The sequence below is a fragment of the Rhinopithecus bieti genome, unplaced genomic scaffold (assembly GCF_001698545.2).
Source record: "Rhinopithecus bieti isolate Rb0 unplaced genomic scaffold, ASM169854v2 scaffold_19966, whole genome shotgun sequence".
Taxonomy (NCBI): Eukaryota; Metazoa; Chordata; class Mammalia; order Primates; family Cercopithecidae; genus Rhinopithecus; species Rhinopithecus bieti.
The window spans coordinates 436,778-450,025 of NW_016809923.1; the positions used below are offsets into that span (position 1 = coordinate 436,778).

General features: G+C 38.3%; 1 long non-coding RNA gene across 1 annotated transcript in view; it reads left to right on the plus strand.

The window, feature by feature from the left end:
• Positions 1-13,248, plus strand: part of LOC108541418 (uncharacterized) — a 97,224-nt gene that overhangs the window by 35,032 nt on the left and 48,944 nt on the right. Inside the window, exon 3 of the long non-coding RNA XR_001888956.1 lies at positions 6,304-6,390. This is a non-coding gene — a long non-coding RNA (uncharacterized LOC108541418). The remainder of the gene's footprint in view (positions 1-6,303; positions 6,391-13,248) is intronic.

Consider the following 13,248-nt stretch of genomic DNA (forward strand, 5'->3'; position numbering starts at 1 on the left):
TGAACTTGCAAAGAAAAAATGCAAATGATTAACAAGTACATTTTAAAAATATTCAAACTGTTCTACTCATAAAAGGAATGCAAATTAAAACAGCTATACAATGCCATATTTCCCTACCAAATGAGCAAAACTTCTTTTAAAAAAAGATCTTTATATGGTATTATCCAATATTTCCATCAGGGTGGAGAAACAGACAGGTACATACCATTCGAGTGTAGACTTAAGTTGATTCAAGATTTCTGGAAAACTAGCCCCCTTTTAAAGGTCTTTAAAGTTACACACACCTTAAATCAGAAATCTGACTTTAACCTAACGTGTACATAATTAGTTTTAAGTAAGAAATAATAAGTTATTTATGATTGCAAAAAAGAAACAATGGAACAACCAAAACTCCCATCAATGATGGATTGAGTAAATAATTGTTGGGTTCACAGGAGTATTTAAATGCATGTGGTTATTTTTAAATCACATTTTATAAGAACACTTAAAGATATGGAAAAATGTTCAAAATATGTTAAGTAAAAAAGCATGTTATAAAACTTCCCAAATAATTTCTTGAAGTATAGAAATACGTCATATTTGAAAGAAGACCGAACATGAAAATACTAATGGTGTTTTTCTCTAGATATTGAAGTTATAAATTTTGGGTGGGGTGGTTAGCTTTTGGTTTGCAATTTTCTCTATTTTCATTGTAAGGTATTAAAATGATTATTAATGTTCTTATAATCAGAGAAAATACTAGATGTTATTGCTTTAAAACCATCTCAATAATAAAGCAAAAGATACCGAACAATTAGATTCATCATCCCAATCAAGTGTTAAACTTTTAAAAATTCATCTTCTGGACTTTTGGGCTTTTCTTTCCCATCTGAAGTTATTCTGCCAGCATGTTTAAGTTGTTTATATCAGTTAGTACTGAGAATATCTTACCTCAGATCAGCCTGGTCTAATTAATACAGATGCAGTTTTCTGCTTCCCACTGGTGAAATTACTTTTCTATACATCTTAGGCAGGATTTCAGTTAAACTTCTTCAGCAGAACTATCGCTTCCAGAACTTGGGACATTTTCCCGTATATCCCCTTAAATATAATTATTGGACCCTGGAACGGCACCATAACCATGTGTGTTAAGAATAATGACATAGGCTCAGTTCAGCTCCAAAAAGCAATTTGTTAAAAGAGACCAGAAGTGAAAAGGAAAAGCCCAGAAAGAAGACAGATTCCAGTTAAATGAACTTTGTTTAAATTTGTACTTTAGCCTTAATTGAGTTTCTGATACTATATGAGACATAAGTCTTCTTTGTGTGGTGCCTGCACTGCCTCCCATGATTGCTCTGATTTTCCAAAATAGTTTCTTCTTCCATGTTTACAATTTTTTGTTGATTTACTTTTGTCTATTTTCATTTTCAAATCCTATGTCCACTTACACATATAGTTACCCAAGGATAACTGGTCTAATGTATTAAGTTTTGAAGTTAAAATTAAGCATCCACTTATTTGCCTTTCTCTGTATTTCTCAGTATATAAACATCTAATACTGAAGTCTTACAGAAAATGCCTTCCTGCTCACATCTGGCTCATCTGTATTAGGAAAGTGATGGCAATGTGGCTTCCATAAGAATGAAATTCTCACAGTTACCACAGGCAGTCATCAACTATTGGAATGGTGACACACCCAGCCATGTCATATACATTTAACACATAAAGCAGGAATAAAGCATTGAAATATAAACACAACTCTTACTTTGTTCAGGAAATGGAGAGTTTTCACAAGAACACCGTGGATATCTGAGAAAAATAACATGTGGGTGCTAGATTGAAGTGTTGATAATTTTCACTGTGAATATCAGTTCCCAAATTTTTCTGACCCATATTTTCTCCTGAAATATCAAAAGAAAACATTTTTCTCAAATTGTCCTCTCAATTCCAGAGCTAAATTCTCAAACCTTTAGTAAAAAAATGGACTTTGCTTAAGAAATCTGCTTGGAGGATAGTCTCAATATTGTAGCTTTTACTACAATGTGAGTTAATAAACCATTCAATCGTTCAGAAATATTTTAAAGTAAAATGTTTCCTTCTCCTTTCTTTGTCACTCTTTTCTCTGCATATAACATAAATTTTACAGTGGCTCTTGTAAAAAGTTGGATCTCTAGGGCTTTATGCAAAAAGCTATAATTTGTACATGTAACTGATGGGGCTCAGGACAAGTTACCCCAAAATAAGGCACCTTGGCATAGGAGAAGACAGCAGAAGCAGGAGGAGCACTCTCACATTCTCTTCACCCTTCTTCCCTGAAGGTGGCCGGATGCTGTGTGGCTCACACCTGCAATCCCAGCACTTTGGGAGGCCGAGGCGGGTGGATCACAATGTCAGGGGTTTGAGACCAGCCTGACCAATATGGTGAAACCCCATCTCTACTAAAAATACAAAAATTAGCTGGGTGTGGTAGCACGTGCCTGTAGTCCCAGCTACTTGGAAGGCTGAGGCAGAAGAATTGCTTGAACCCATGAGGCGGAGGTTGCAGTGACCTGAGATAGCACCACTGCACTCAAGCATGGGCGACAGAGTGAGACTCCATCTCAAAAAAAAAAAAAAAAAACTTTCATTCCAGAGGCACCCTTACTACATTGGTAAGAAGTAAACATATTTTTTGTTGTTTTCTTTTGTTTGCTTATTTTTGTTTTAGTTCTTAAATTTTATAATAAGGTAAATCAATATAAAATAACTACACTTTCATTTTCACTTATGTAAGACAGTGTAACTCTATGCTATCAAATAGTCAGACATATATCACAAAATAACCAAAAGAATTAGGAGAATTTACTTTTTACTCTCTGTTCCTCTTGCTTCTTTGTAATGCCTAGTTTCTTTTCCTAGGTGAGTCCTCTACATTGGGCAATGCTTATTTTGTCGGTCCCTGTAATCCACATTAATCTCTTCTTTCATTATCTTAGTTAAGTAGTGAACATCTTTATCATATACAAAGATACTACAAAGAATCTGAACAAATAGGCCTTGCTAAATTTCCCTTAGTTTATTATCATTTGATCAATCACTTTTGTCCTCCCCTCATATTTCTTCATAACTATCTATTTCTTCATCAAAATTAGCATAAAAATACACCAGTTCCTCTGTTTCCTTGCCTCTTCCTTTCTAAAGGAACCCCATCATGTTAAACCTATATTAAATTAATTTGTATCTTTTTCTTTTGTTAATCTGTGTATTGTTACAGGGGTGTCAGCTATGAACAGCTATGTTGAATGAGAAAATAAATCTTTATTTTGCCCACATAATGAATAACTTCGAGATTAGAGAAAGGTTGAAACATGAACTACTTATTTAGGAAGTTTTCAGTATTTTTTCCTTATATGTTTGTTTGTTTGTTTGTTACATTCTCCTAATATATATCCAAATGATTTGGTCAGTTCAGTCAGTTTTGTTCACCAATTAATTCATAGCCCATCAATTTAGTATGAATTTTGTATGACTAGACAGGACATAGTCGCATGCAAATTGGAAATCATCCAGCTAAACTGATCTGGGAACAGGGTAAATAATTACCATTAATGTGAAGTTTGGGATCTGATTCTCTTAACCAGGCCTTCTGTATTGGTCAGAATGAGATCGTTGCCAAGTCCTAAATGCTGGTTAGTGCGTTTATCTGTTTTATAGATGCAAGGAATTTCACATGCTTGTTAATTTTTTCTCACTCCCCTTCTATAACATTATGGTCTAAATTGCATCCAACCTTTTGCACATTTGTTTTGAGTTCTTTTTGTTGTAACTACAGTATAGCACATTTGATGTCAAATCTGTACATTCTAATTACACAGAAACGAAAGCAGACAGGCCCCTGTAAGCTTATGAACCAAATACAACCAAATGTTTCCATTTGTGAACCCAAGATTATTGAGGAATTTCAAATATTTCTCAATGACAAAAGGGCATACTTTCAGAATTAAGGAAAACATAATTAGTCTTTTTTAAATTTATAAAGCTTGTGATAACAAAATTTCTTTTATATGCCTTTTAGAGTCTGGTTTTAAGCACTTCTTACAATGTTTTCAATAGAAATTTTGTAGCTTGGGCTTGCTCCTTGGAATCTAAGAGGAGAAACTGACTAGCAATAAAAATTAAGCTGACTAGTCTAATATTGCTCAAACTAAAAGAAATTTTGGGACATAGCGAAAAGCAAAAAAGAGTGTTTTTTGTTTATTTTGTTTTGTTTTGTTTTGTTTTTTTCATTTTAAAAGTCCAGTCGAATGTTCTAAATTCTTACTCTGAACACAAGGCAATAAAATTTACATGACCTAAATATATATATGGTCAGATATTTAGGACTAAAAACAAGCCTGGCACTGATTTATGGAATTCTTTGTACTTTGACGTGACCAAGGGTGAAAAGGTTTCTTTTGCTAAAAATAATGACACCCATACCTAAGAAAGCAGCTGGACGCCATTCTTGAAGCTATAAGGCTTTCCTAAAACTCAGGCCTGTGACCCGGGTAACCAATCAGTCAGTCCATAACAGGTTCTTTTTTTTTCTCACAGATCTTTTTCAATTGAGTAAACTCCTTAGTTATTTTGTTTTGGAATACCGAGTGTTTAGTATATGATAGAGCCATTTCATATATGATAGTTGCCATTGTAGAATTGGATAGACATTTTTACATAATTTCACTTCTGTATAAAGATGCAATTTTTCTGCTATTAAATCAGTAACTTAACGTGTGTCAGAGTGTGTGTGTGTGTGTTTAGTCACTAGCAAAAGAGTTAACTCTCCTGGACCTAAGTTTTCATCTGAAAATGTAGTATATGATGTTCTAGTTTAAGTGAGTGGGAGTGGTTGCTACTAGTGTAGAGAGAGGGACTATAATGTATATTTTTATATATGTTTTATAATTATAATGTATATAAAGCTCAAAAAATCTTTTAATTGCATATTCCAGGCATAAAATAACTTAGAAAGCAAATAAATGAACATAAGACAGCAGACGTCAAATTCGATAAACCATTTCCTACCTCTTTTTCACCAGTGAGATTTTGTTCAGGAGAATGTGGGATGTTAAATTTTGTTCTGAAAATATGTGAGTGAATCGTCGTTCTAAACATATTCCTTGACTCTAAATTTATTGTTTAATTAAGTAACTAAATGGTGAGTGCGTTGAGTACCACATAACAGAAGAGAGGTTGTTCTGTCAGTTCTATATAACATTCACAGTGGAAGACCTGAATACTTTTCCTGATTTATGGAGCTCACACAGGAAATAGGCAATTTGGGAAATGCTTTTTTGATGTGAATGAAAATAGACAAATTAAGGTCTTTGGCATTTTAATCAAACATTTATGGGGGAAAAGGAATAAATCATCTGTAAAAGGCTCTGATCTATCTTCTTTTTTTCTAATTTTTGATTTTGCTCATCCAAATTATTACAAGTTTTTGGCATATAAATAGCAGAAAGCATGAATATAATACAGTTAAAGTTAGTACAATATGATTATCTTAGTGACAACTTTCATCACCAAACCTTGATAATAGCATTTATATATAAGATTTTGTAATATGCTCTTGAATAAAAAATAGTTTTCTGGGACATAAAAATGCCATCCTCTTTTGGCAAGAGTGAACCTTCCAAAAAGACGAAACCAAGCAGGGAAGGAAGGATGAACAGGATGCTTGCAAGGCAAGATAAACCAAATCAACAGTGATCCCATATAATCCCTTACCCATTCATATATCTATTATTTGTGTATCACCAGCTACATACACAAAATTGATTTAAGAAATCCAAAATATGACTGGCCGCGGGGGCTCATGCCTGTAATCCCAGCACTTTGGGAGGCTGAGGCAGTGGATCACGAGGTCAGGAGATCGAGACCATCCTGGCTAACACGGTGAAACCCCATCTCTACTAAAAAATACAAAAACAAAATTAGCCAGGCATGGTGGTGGGCACCCATAGTCCCAGTCACTCGGGAGGCTGAGGCAGGAGAATGGCATGGACCTGTTAGGCAGAGTTTGCAGTAAGCCGAGATCACGCCACTGCACTCTGGCCTGGGTGACAGAGTGAGACTCTGTCTCAAAAAGGAAAAGAAAAAGAAAAGAAAATCCAAAATATACAAACACCATGATAGAATTTTTACTCTCAAAGAACTTACATGTGAGTTGAGAAGAAAAAATCGATTATACTTAGGGAATAGTTAAATTGCAATGCTCTTAGTGCCTAGTTCAGTGTCTGGCATGTTTTAGGCCATCAGTGCCTCTATTTAACACATATTTACTGAGAATTTACTACATTCTAGGCTGTGGTCCAGGTGCTTGGGATGCAGCAGTGAACACAACAGGAAAATTCTACCTTCAGTAGTGAGTTGAATTGGAACCTGTGAAAGGTAAGTCCACCCTGAATAAGTGTGTAAACCATTTGTAATAAGGGTCTTTGAAGATGTAAATAAGGTAAGGACTTCAAGATGAGATCATCCTGGATTAGGGTGAGCCCTAAATCCAATTATTTATGACTTTCTTAAGAATGTCCTTTTAAGAGACAGAAGAGAAGATACATAGACACAGATAGAAGAAAGCAATCAATGTGAGGACAAAGGCAGAGATTACATTTATGAAACCCCAAACCAAAGAATGCCAAAGACTGTCAGCAGCTCCCAGAAGCTATGGCAGAGTCATGGAACCAATTGTTCCTCAGAGCCTCCAGAGAAAACCAACTGTACCACACCTTGATTCTGGATTTCTGTCCTGCAGAATTCTGAGAAATCAATTTTCTCTTCTTTTAAGCCACCCAGGAAACTAATGTACCTGCTTTTGCATGACTTAAATCCTAATATGGAGGGAGGTGGAGCAACATGGTGGAAGAGAAACCTCCACCATTCATCCATCCCACAAGAACACCAAGTTAACAACTATCTACACAGAAAAACACCTTCATGGGAACCAAAAATCCGGTGAGCATTGATAGTACCTGGTTTTAACTTCATAGCACTGGAAAAGACTCTGAAGAGATAGAAAAAACAGTCCTGAATCACCAATGGCACCTACCAGCCCTGTCAAACCCCTGCCCACTCCCAGCAGAGGCATAATATGCAGAGTATCTCTGGGCATTAGGGAGGGAGAGCACAGCAATTTTGAGGCAGTGAACTCAATGCTGTCCTGTTATAGCAGAAAGGAAAATCGGATCAAACTCAGCTGATGCAAGCCTGTGGAGGGATAATTTAAACCAGTCCTAGTCAGAGGGCAATCATTGATCCCACAGGTGAGAACTTGAGTGTCCGCAAGCCCTGCCACTGAAGGCTACAGCATTCTGTGTCTCCAAGTAAACTTGAAAGGCAGTGTAGGCCATAAGAAAAGCAACTCTTAGGCAAGCCCTAGTGCTGAACCAGTCCCAGAAATGGTGGACTTGGGGGCATATGACCTACTGAGACACCAGTTAGGCCAGCCAAAGGAGGGCTGGCATTACCCTTCCACTAACCCCAGCCTGCACAGCTCCAAAAGACACCCTTCCTTCTGCTTGAGAAGAGGGAAGAGTAGGGATTACTTTGTGTTGCATCTAGAATACCAGCTCAGCCAAAGTGGGATAGAGCACTGGTCAGAATTCTAAGGTTCCCCTCTTCGAGGACCTACCTCCAAGACAACATTTTTAGACATACCCTGGGCTAGAAGGGAACACATTGTCTTGAAGGAAAGGACCCAGTCCTGGCAGCATGTATCACCTGCTAACGGAAGATCCCTTGGTCCCTGAATAACCAGCAGCAATACCAGAGTACTACATAAAGGGCCTTAGGTGAGTCTCTGAGACTTGCTGGCTACAGGTGAGACTCAGCACATTACCAGCTATAGTGGCTACAGGACAAAACTATTCCTTCTTGAGAAAAGCAGAGGGAAAAGTGAACAGGACTTTGTCTTGCACTTTAGTTACCAGCACGGCCACAGTGGGGTAGAAGCACTGATATGGTTTGGCTATGACTCCACCCAAATCTCATCTTGAATTCACATGTTTTTGGAGGGACACAGTGGGAGGTAATTGAATCATGGGGGCAAGTATTTCCCATGCTGTTCTTGTGATATGATGGTTTTAAAAAGGGAAGTTTCCCTACACAAGTTCTTTTCTCTTGTCTGCTGCTGTGTGAGACGTGCCTTTCACTTTCCACCATGATTGTGAGGCCTTCCCAGTCATGTGGAACTGTAAGTCCTATAAATCTCTTTGTTTTGTAAATTGTCCAGCATCAGGTATGTCTTGATCAGCAGTGTGAAAACAGAGTTACTGTTTTCTAATATAGTCAATTGTACCAGTAGAGTGGGGTGCTGCTGAAAAGATACCTGAAAATGTGAAAGTGACTTTGGAACTGGGTAACAGGCAGGTTAGGAACAGTTTGGAGGGCTCAGAAGAAGGCAGGAAAATGTGGGAAAGATTGGAACTTCTAGAGACTTGCTGAATGGCTTTGACCAAAATGTAGATAGTGTTGTGCACAATGAAATCCAGGCTGAAGTGGTTTCAGATGGAGATGAGGAACTTGTAAAGAACTGGAGTAAAGGTGACTCTTGTTACATTTTAGCAAAGATACTGGTAGCATTTTGCCCCTGCCCTAGAGTTTTGTGGAACTTTAAACTTGAGACAGATGATTTAGGGTATCTGGTGGAGTAAATTTTTTTTTTTTTCAAACAAAGAAATGTTTAATTACTTGATGTTGATACAGTATTTTTTCACTTAAAATGAGATAAATCATTTGTGCCTTTTGAGGTTTCCTTTTAAGTTACATGCCTGTATCATCTATTTAAATGATAACTTTTTAAAAAAAAAAAAAAAATTTAACAACTGTACACACCGGGACAAGCCGTAAGCTGCACCAACTGGATCCTAGATCCTCTTTCCCCAAGGGGGAGTAAATTTTTAAGCAGCAAAGATTTCAAGAGGTGACTTGGGTGCTATTAAAGGCATTCGGTTTTAAAAGGGAAACAGAGCACAAAAGTTTGGAAAATTTGCAGCCTGGCAGTGCAATAGAAAAGAAAATCCATTTTCTGAGGAGAAATTCAAGCTGGCTGCAGAAATTTGCATAAGTAATGAAGAGCTGAATGTTAATCACCAAGACGATGGGGAAAATGTCTCCAGGGCATGTCAGAGACCTTTGTGGCAGCCCCTCCCATCACAGGCCTGGAGGTTTTGGAGGAAAAAAATGGTTTTCACAGGCCCAGCCCAGGATCCCTCTGCTGTGTGCAGCCTAGAAACTTGGTGCCCTACATCTTAGCAGCTACAGCCGTAAATAAAACGGGCCAAAGTACAGCTCTGGCTGTTGCTTTAGAGGGTGGAAGCCCCAAGCCTCAGCAGCTTCCATGTGGTGTTGAGCCTGAAGATGCACAGAAGACAAGAATTGAGGTTTCAGAACCTCCACCTAGATTTCAGAAGATTTATGGAAACATCTGGATGCCTAGGCAGAAATTTGCTGAAGGGATGGGGGCCTCATAGGGAACCTCTGCTAGGGCAGTGCAGAAGGGAAATATGTGGTCGGAGCCCCCACAGAGAGTCCCTACTGGGGCACCGCCTAGTGGAGCTGTGAGGCCCATCATCCTCCAGACTCCACAATGGTAGATGCACCTACAGTTTGCACTGTGCACCTGGAAAAGCCTCAGACACTCAACACCAGCCCATGAAAGCAGCCAGGAGGGAGGCTTTAACCTGCAAAACCATAGGGGCAGAGCTGCCCAAGGCCATGGGAGCCCATCTCTTGCATCAGCATAACCTGGATGTGAGACATGGAGTCAAAGGAGATCATTTTGGAACTTTAAGATCTGACTGCCCTGCTGGATTTTGGACTTGCATGGGGCATGTAACCCCTTTGTTTGGGCCAATTTCTCCCTTTTGGAAGGGCTGTATTTACCCAATGCCTGTAGCCCCACTGTATCTAAGAAGTAACTAACTTACTTTTGATTTTACAGGCTCATAGGTGAAAGGGACTTGCCTTGTCTCACATGAGACTTTGAGCTGTGGACTTTTGAGTTAATGCTGAAATGAGTTAAGACTTTGGGGGACTGTTGGGAAGGCATGATTGGTTCTGAAATGTGAGGACGTGAGATTTGGGAGGGGCCAGGTGCAGAAAGATATGGTTTGGCTGTGTCGTCACCCAAATCTCATCTTAAATTCCCACATGTTGTGGGAGGGACCTGGTGGAAGGTTATTGAATCACAGGGGCAAGTCTTTCCTGTGCTATTCTTGTGATAGTGAATACGTCTTATGAGATCTGATGGTTTTAAAAAGAGGAGTTCCCTGCACAAGCCCTTTTCTCTTGTCTGCCTCCATGTGAGATAATGCCTTTTACCATGCACCATGGATTGTGAGACCTCCCCAACCACATGTAACTGCAATTCCAATAAACTTCTTTCTTTTGTAAATTGCCCAGTCTCAGGTATGTCTTTATCAGCAGTATGAAAATGAACTAATACAGAGAACTAAGCCGGCTCTTGAGGGTCCCTGATTCCAGGATGTGACTCTTGGATGGCATTTTTGGACCTGCCCTTGGCCAGAAGGGAGCCCACCTTCCTGAAAGGTAAGTACCAGGCTAGGCAGCTTTCACTGGAAGCTGACTTAAGAGACCCTGGGCCTTAAGGGAACATCCATGGTAGTCTAGATGTACTTCTTGTGGCCTGGGGTCATGGAAGCTACAGGGTGAGACTCTGCTGCCCTTGGAAAGGGGAAAAAGAGTGAGAAGGACTGTATCTTGTAGTTTGTGTGTGAATTCAGCCAAAATATAGTAGAATACTGGGTAAACTTTTTTGGTTTTTTTACTCTAGTTCCTGACCCCTGGATGGCACTTCTGGACCCACATGGGATCTGGGAGACATCACTACTCTGAAGGGAAGAACACAGGCCTAGCTGGATTTGCCACCTGCTGATGGTAGAGAGTTGGGGCCTTGAGAAAACACTGGCACTATCCAGGAAGTGGTTACAGAAGGCCTTGGGCGAGACTGAGTGCTGTGCTGGCTTCAGGTCTGACCCAGCCCAGTTACAGTGGTGGTAGCTGCAGGGAACTTGTGTCAATCCACCCCAAATTTAGGTGGCTCACAACAGAGACAGAGAAAGAGACTCTGTATATCCGGAAGAAAGTAAGGGAAGAGAACAAGAGTGTCTGCCTAGTAATCCAGAGAATTCTCTTGGATCTTGTCCAAGACCATCAAGGCAGTACATCTAGGAGTTTGCAAGCACCACATTATTGGGCTTCAGGTATGCTCTACAGCAGATAGAGCTTAAATCAAAACACCCAATTCCTTTCAAATATCTGGAAAGCCTTCCCATGAAGGATGGCTACAAATAAGCCCAGACAGTGAAGACTTCAATAAATACCTAACTCTTCAATGAACAGACAGTGAAGGACATCTACAAGCATCAACACTATCCAGGAAAACATGACCTCACCAAAGAAAATAAATAAGGCAACAAGTGCTAATCCTGAACAAACAGATGTGTGGACTTTCAGACTGAGAATTCAAAATAGCTGTGTTGAGGAAGCTTAAATTCAAAATAACACAAAGAAGGAATTCATAATTCTATCAGATAAAATCGATAGATTGAAATAGTTTAAAAGAATCAAGCAGAAATTTTGGAGCTGATAAATTCAACTGGCATTCTGAAAAATGCCTCAGAGTCTTTTAATAGAATGAATTAAGCAGAAGAAAGAATTAGTGAGCTTGAAGACAGGCTATTTGAAAATACACACACACACACACACACACACACACACACAGAAAATACACAGAGGAGACAAAAGAATGCAAAGCAATAAAGCATGCCTACAAGATCTAGGAAACAGCCTCAAAAGGGCACATTTAAGAGCTACTGACCTTAAAGAGGATGTAAAGAAAGAGATAGAAATAGAAAGTTTATTCAAAGCAATAACAACAGATAACTTCCCAAACTTAGAGAAAGAGATCTACATCCAAGTACAACAGGATTATAGAACACTGAACAGATGTAACCCAAAGAAGACTACCTCAAATAATTTAATAATCAAACTCCCAAAGGTCCTAAAATCAGTAAAAGAAAGCAAACAAATAACATACAATGGAGCACCAATAGGTCTGGCAGTAGACTTTTCAGTGGAAACTTTATAGGCTGGGAGAGAGTGGCATGACATATTTATATTGCTGAAGGGGAATAAAGGGGGGGAAAAACGTTAACCATAGAAAAGCATATCTGTATAGTCTTCAAACATGAAGAATAAATACTTTCTCATACAGGAAAAGCTGAGGGATTTTATCAATACCAGATCTGTCATATAAGAAATTCTAAAGGGACTATTTCAAGCAGAAAAAAAAAAGGACATTGATGAGCAATAATAGTCACCTAAAGGTACAAAACTCACTGGTAACAGTAGATACACAGGAAAACACAGAATATCATAACACTGTAACTGTAATGTGTAAACAACTCTTAGATCCTAAGTAGAAAAACTAAACAATGAACCAATCAAAATAATAACTACAACAATTTTCAAGACATAGCACAATAAAATATAAATAGAAACAACAACAATATTAAAAGTAGGGGACAAATTTAAGGCAAAAGTTTTATTAGTTTTCTTTTGCTTGTTGGTTTGATTGTGCAAATAGCATTGTGTTGTTAACAGGTTACAATATTGGGTTATAAGGTAGTACTTTCAAGACTCATGGTAACCTCAAATCCAAAAATATACAATGAATTTCAAAAAAATAAAATCAAGAAACTAAATCATGAGAGATGATATGATTTATGATGATATGATGATATGATTTCCACCTTCCACCTTCACTGGAGGAAGACAGGAAGGAAAGAAGGAAGGAAGAGAAGACCAGAAAACAAATAACAAAATGGCAGGAGTCAGTCCTTACTTATCAATAATAATATTGAATGTAAATGGACTAAACTATCTAATCAAAAGACATAGTCTGGCTGAATGGATGAATAAACAAGACTCATTGATCTGTTGCCTACAGGAAATGCACTTCACCTATAAAGACACATATAGGCTAAAAATAAAGGGATGGAAAAAGATATGCCATGCAATGGAAACCATACAAAAGCAGGAGTTTATATTTATAGTGGACAGAATAGATTGCAAGACAAAAATGGTAAGACACGAACAATGTCACCATAAAATGATAAAGTGGTCAATTCAGCAGGAGGATGTAACAATTTTAAATATACATGCACCCAACACTGGAGCACCCAGATAAATAAAAGAAATATTATTAGAGTTGTAGAGAGAGATAGG